Source organism: Copidosoma floridanum, unplaced genomic scaffold (assembly GCF_036245765.1).
Source record: "Copidosoma floridanum isolate Cflo_tuat_1 unplaced genomic scaffold, Cflo_Japanese_pri ptg000020l, whole genome shotgun sequence".
NCBI lineage: Eukaryota > Metazoa > Arthropoda > Insecta > Hymenoptera > Encyrtidae > Copidosoma > Copidosoma floridanum.
In genome coordinates this window covers 10,575,520-10,581,206 of record NW_028321897.1, presented here as the reverse complement: position 1 = coordinate 10,581,206, position 5,687 = coordinate 10,575,520, and the positions used below count along the sequence as shown (strand labels likewise).

The window sequence follows — 5,687 nt, the reverse complement described above, 5'->3', positions numbered from 1 at the left end:
TGTTTATTACACGAATATGAATTAAAGAAAAATTTATTAATTTGATTCTAACATATGCTTATTTCACAGTGATGAAATCGTGTTTACTTGGATAATTGTATGTAAAAGGAATTGACAGAATCTCAAATAATAATGTTACTCGCGTAGCCAAGAAAGTCATGACTGCATCCTACGAGCACGATCGGACAAGTGAGTTGTTCTCCCTCGCTGGGAGGAAGAGTCGCGCACGGTTTTTGAGTCACGTCATCTGTATATGGTAGAGCAGAATACAAAAAAATTGAAAAATTACAAAACTTACCCATCAATTAATAACATCAATATCTACAGTATCGGCGTTCGACCTAAAGACGTGTTTAAGCAGAGCAGTGGAGAAGGGTGTCCGCCGAGGCTTCGGTGGCGAAGTTGGTTAACGCACCTTCCTGACAAGAAGGAGGCCCAGGTTTGACTCCTGGCCAAAGTGGATAACTTTTTTCACTGCTTTGCAATTCTTAATTGACAAAGTTTTTCGCACTCCAGCGAGTTTCACTTTAAAAATAAGTGCGACGTTTACATAGCGCAATTTGGATGGAAAGAGGTCAATGTATAATAATTTAAAATAAATGACTATACGTAACATTAAACTCCGAAAGCCACTTGATAATTTTTTTCCGATTGTTAACGTGTAGTGTATATAAGTATAAACGTATTAAAGTAATGTTTTTAACATAAACTTTAAAATAAGAACCTTAGTTTTTTTTTACAAATATACATATAAATCCACTATTCTCGCAAAGGGCTGTGTCTTAAAAAAATTCAGAAGTGCTCGTAGTTTAGATATTAAGAAACTTAAAAGATAAAATAATCAGTATTTAAGTAGAGTAAGTAACGGCTAGTGGTATAAAACGAACTAGTTCATAAATAAACAAAGAAAAAATTATCAAGTGGCTTTCGGTGTTTAATGTTACATAAGGTTATTTATTGTTGGTATATGATATTAGTATGCAATCATTAATAATTTTTTTCATAATATGGGGCCTTTTAATGATTCGTACTTGCATACTCGTCACTTATACCAACAAAAATGAGAAAAGTTGTTTTTTTTATGTTATAGTTAAATACACATTATTTTTATGTTAAATATGAAAAGTTAGATTTTAATTGAAACTATGCTGTTTTTATATTTTTACAAAAAGAGTAAATCCTAACATATTAATGACGGTACATAAGTAAGTTTTATTAGTGTCCAATTTGTAATAGCTCATTTATAGCGTATGCGGCATGTCAACATATTTTATATGAAAAACACATCCCAAGAAATAATTAATAAATAACAAACGCGAAAAAACTAATAAAACTGCATTTTGGTGTATTTAAATAAAATATTACTGAAACTAAAAAAAAAAAAGATTGAGAACTGACCTCGGGTCCTTCGGATTTAAAGCCATGAGCCCTACCATCTGAACTATTGTGAACAACAATACCTATTGTATGAAACTTATTTATATTCATCGTATTTACGTAAGCTTATCCGTCACATCTATTTATGTTTTTGAAGATTAAATTTTATTTAAATAATATTAATAAAGTTCTATTTGGTTATTTAAAACATATTTTTTTCTAGTTATATGAGAAACATTAGGATTTAAAAATTGATTAAAGTAATGCAGGAAAAAATCAATGGATTCAAATTATATCTAGCTTCGTAAGCACAACAGTCATAAAAAAAGATTTATTTTCAAGAAAACTGATGTGATAACGAATAACTTAGATTTTCTTGAAGAAAATTAATTTTACAAAGTCTTAAAATAATAATGTTTTGAAGAAAAAAAATGTAAATTTAGTAATTTTCGTCAAAGACTTCGAAATATGCATCGCTTCAGGGCAGTCTCTAAGCCTAAGGGCAGTTCTGAAGCAACACCTGAGGGACTGTTACTGTGTAAATCCAGTTTTCTCTATCGATGGCTTGCCAGCCCCTCAAAACGCCTCAGGTAGAAAAAATTTATTTTCGCAGCTGTTTTTTAAATTAACTTAATGTTTATAACTTTCGTGCCATAACAACAGTGAGAGAACTTTTTTTAATCACAAACAAAAAAAAATAGGTCCTGTCTCCTCCACGAATCATAAGTATGACAAAAGTGGAAATAAGTTTTTTAATGCTTACTGTGGAGCACAAAAATTGTTGAAAATATTTTAGAATGTATTACTTATATGTTGTAATGTTATTAGCTTTGGAATATATAATGCGTTACAATGAAATACTTTAAGTGGCTATTAGTTAAGCTAAAAATTAAAATTATTGGTGATTTATGATGTAAATCACATTTAAATCACAATTAAATAACAATTCCATCACTTTTAAATCACTCTTAAATCACTTTTAAATCATACCTGACTCGTGATTGTAACTTTTCAAAAGGCAAATAATATTTTAAATAAAACCCTTTTTGCAGCTTCTTCTGCCTAATAATATAATATTGTATTGAATAGTATTATATTGTTTATAGCTAGTCACTTAAAAATTTTTTATCTATGAATAGATTAATCATACTGCTTAAATTGTATAATTATTAATACATTTTTTATGTACTTGTAATTTCTAAAAAAAAATTGTAAATGCTATGAATATAAAAGATAAGTGGTAATTAATTAGTTTTTTTAATTGAATACTTATAAATAGCATTATGCTTTAGTAATATAATTTTAAATCAAACATTAATTTGTAATTTACGTATTACAAATGTGTAGTAATTTTTGTTACGTTGTTTGATAAAATTTTTATCATTCAATACGAAATTAAAGAATTATTTTGTTTCTTACAATCATAATAATTTAATTAACTTTCGTCAAAAGCTGGCTTATTATAGCAAATTGTCCTAAACTGTGGGAGTAACAATAATGTACACCGACTGAACTTTACTGGTACTTGCTGAAACTCATTGAATAGTGTTAATAATCACCTAAGATCAGTGGATTAAAACAGTTTTTACCACAGCACAGCAGATTGTCATAACTTTCAACCTGGGGATTAATGTATAAGCTATCATGTGTCTAGCATCCACATTGATTGCTAACTCTCTTTCACTTCTTACAAAATAAGAGTATTTTGTGTTGTATCACTCAATATTATCAAAAACTGATACTATATTACTGTAAAACACCGTAAATCGCTATTATTTGAGCAGAAAAATTAATTTTTTTTTTTTTGTAATTCAAGATTGAAATCATGGTTAAATCACTACTTAATCTTAAATTCTAAGATCACGTCAGCAGCCCCTCACTCTTAGGCGTTTGTCCTAGCGATGGTGAGCTGCTGCTTCTGACCCTCGTTTTCTTGCCTGCCCCTCCCTCACATACTCACTAGAGAAATATTGGTATATATATATATGTTCGTGGGAGCTCGCAGGCCACTTCCTAGTTTCCTTCAGGCCGATTCTACAAAAATACGTAAAACTGTACGAAACTAATTTGTGCTTTGCTTTAGTTTATGATCATATCGATATTGTATTATATAGGAGCGCACTATCATACAACCACAAACTCAGACAGAAGCACTAAAAACTGGAGGATACACATTGTCGTGTACCCTGTTATTTTACTGCACTAATCTCATAAGTATACTGAAGTGTTTGCAGCAAAAAAATAAGTTTCTTAATTTTGTGGAACTATCTTTGAAAAACTAATTTAAAAAATTTTTACAACTGATGCTTAATTTATTTTTAAATTCAAGGAGGCATGTTTAATCTTTGTAATAATTTGAATTCATAACAACACATACTTCGACGAAATAATTAAAAATTAAATTTTTTCTTCAAAGTTAAAACATGATTCAATGAGCGAAAAACATACAACATTGTAAAACAATATTTTTGAAGACGTTATTTATGACGTTAGCAAAACTTAAACATAAGGCAGTAATTTAAATGAAATTTTACGAGTTATACGTACACAATTTCTTAGTATAAAGAGTTTTAAAGTAATAATGATGTGAAAAAAAGCCAATGCATATTTATCTGCCACTATGCCGCAAATATCACTATATTTTACTACGTGCAGTGTAAACGCTGGCTTGTTAACATTATAAAAATATTTACGGTATTCACCAGGTTTGTAGTGAGTTTAAATAGCAGTAAGTGTCAAAAATAAAAAAAAAGAACGCTCTTCTACTTAACTCACTACCCTAAGCTGCTGTGATGTCAACAATTTTTTGAAATCCTCTTTTATTTACCAGTTTTTAGGAGGGTTAGAAAAAGGGGAAATACGTATTAAAAGTATAAAATAGGAATAAACCATCGAAAAAATTTTTTAATAATAATATAAATGCCTTTTTTTCACTGTTTCCGGAGTAAACACTGGCTTGCCAATATTTTTTTAAAATTTGTTATTGAACGGGTTTGAATTCAGTTGCAAAGATAAGAAATGTCACTAATGTTGAATAAAAATAAGAACGCGCTCTCGTACGTTACTCACTACTCTCTGTAGCATTGATGCCCAATTTTGGGAAACCTCCTGTTATTTACCGGTTTTTAGGAAGGTCAGACAAATGGAAAATATTTAAAATAAAATACAAGAGTAAATTTAAGATACGACTTTAAAAACTGTTTAAATATAAAAAAGCACTTCAAAACAGCGCCCGTACAAGTATTTGCTTAAATAAAACGAGTTAATGTGATTTTAAAAAAAATTTGATTTCTACGTAGTTTTAAGAATGAGGATAAAACCTTGACTTACAGGAGGAGGCTGCTGTGGCTGGGCTACTGGTTCACCATCAGGCATATGTATATGTACATTTCCAGGTCTTCGAAGTGGATTGTCAAGTTGATGATCCTCGGGTCTTTCGGGTAGACCAGGAACTTGATAATCTGGTAAATCATCCACATAATGTACCACGCGTGAATTCACCATATTTATCACTAAAAACTTGCCTGTTGATGTGAAATGTTTTAATCACTATCAATAAAAGTTTATGAGAAGATTATCGCTATTTTGTAACAAATGCGCGAACGTAAGCGCGAGCCAAGGCCGGCGTACGTTTAAGTCAAACGGGAGGAAGGGAATTGTAACCAGCCTAATGTGCCAGTGTGCAGAAACTCTCATAAGAACGTAGGGTGTCTTTTCATGAAACAGAAGTACTTGTGAACTAAGAACAATGAGTCGACTTGATCAAGTAAAACCTCCAAATAATAAAATTACGCCATATTTTGATAAGGAAATGAGGTATACCCTAAAAAACAATTTTGTCGGGTGTTGTAAAGAAAAAAGATCACCGCAGCGTAACATGAACAGAGATGCGATATGGCGCATTATGAAAAAACGTATGTCATGACTGTCATGTGACCATTACATCACCGTCATTAAATAATGTGTCATAATTTCGTTATACTAAAATCAAAACAGAATTGTGAAAAAAAATTTTATTACACTTTTAAATGCAATATTTCTTAGTACCTTGCAAATTAAACTAGTATGGATTTTTAGTTCAAAAATTATTATAACTAATGCAACAAGCCAGCTAACCGAGACGAAAAAAGTTGACGTAGAGGTAGAGCACGTGCGTTCTTGGCTTTTCGTTTGCAAAAAGACAGGTATTACTGTATTAACTGTGTATCCAATATACATCTATATAGGTCATAGGTACAACATATACTATAGGTGAATGAGTTGCTGTAGAGTCTATTGGCATTATGCCTCTACTACGTGACCTCAGTATA

At 30.7% G+C, this 5,687-nt stretch overlaps 1 non-coding gene across 1 annotated transcript; it reads left to right on the top strand.

Annotated features, from left to right (window-relative positions):
- Nucleotides 1-387: 387 nt before the first annotated feature.
- On the top strand, nucleotides 388-460 carry TRNAV-GAC (transfer RNA valine (anticodon GAC)). Its single transcript has one exon. It is a non-coding gene; the product is annotated as a tRNA-Val (tRNA).
- The last annotated feature ends 5,227 nt before the right edge of the window (nucleotides 461-5,687 follow it).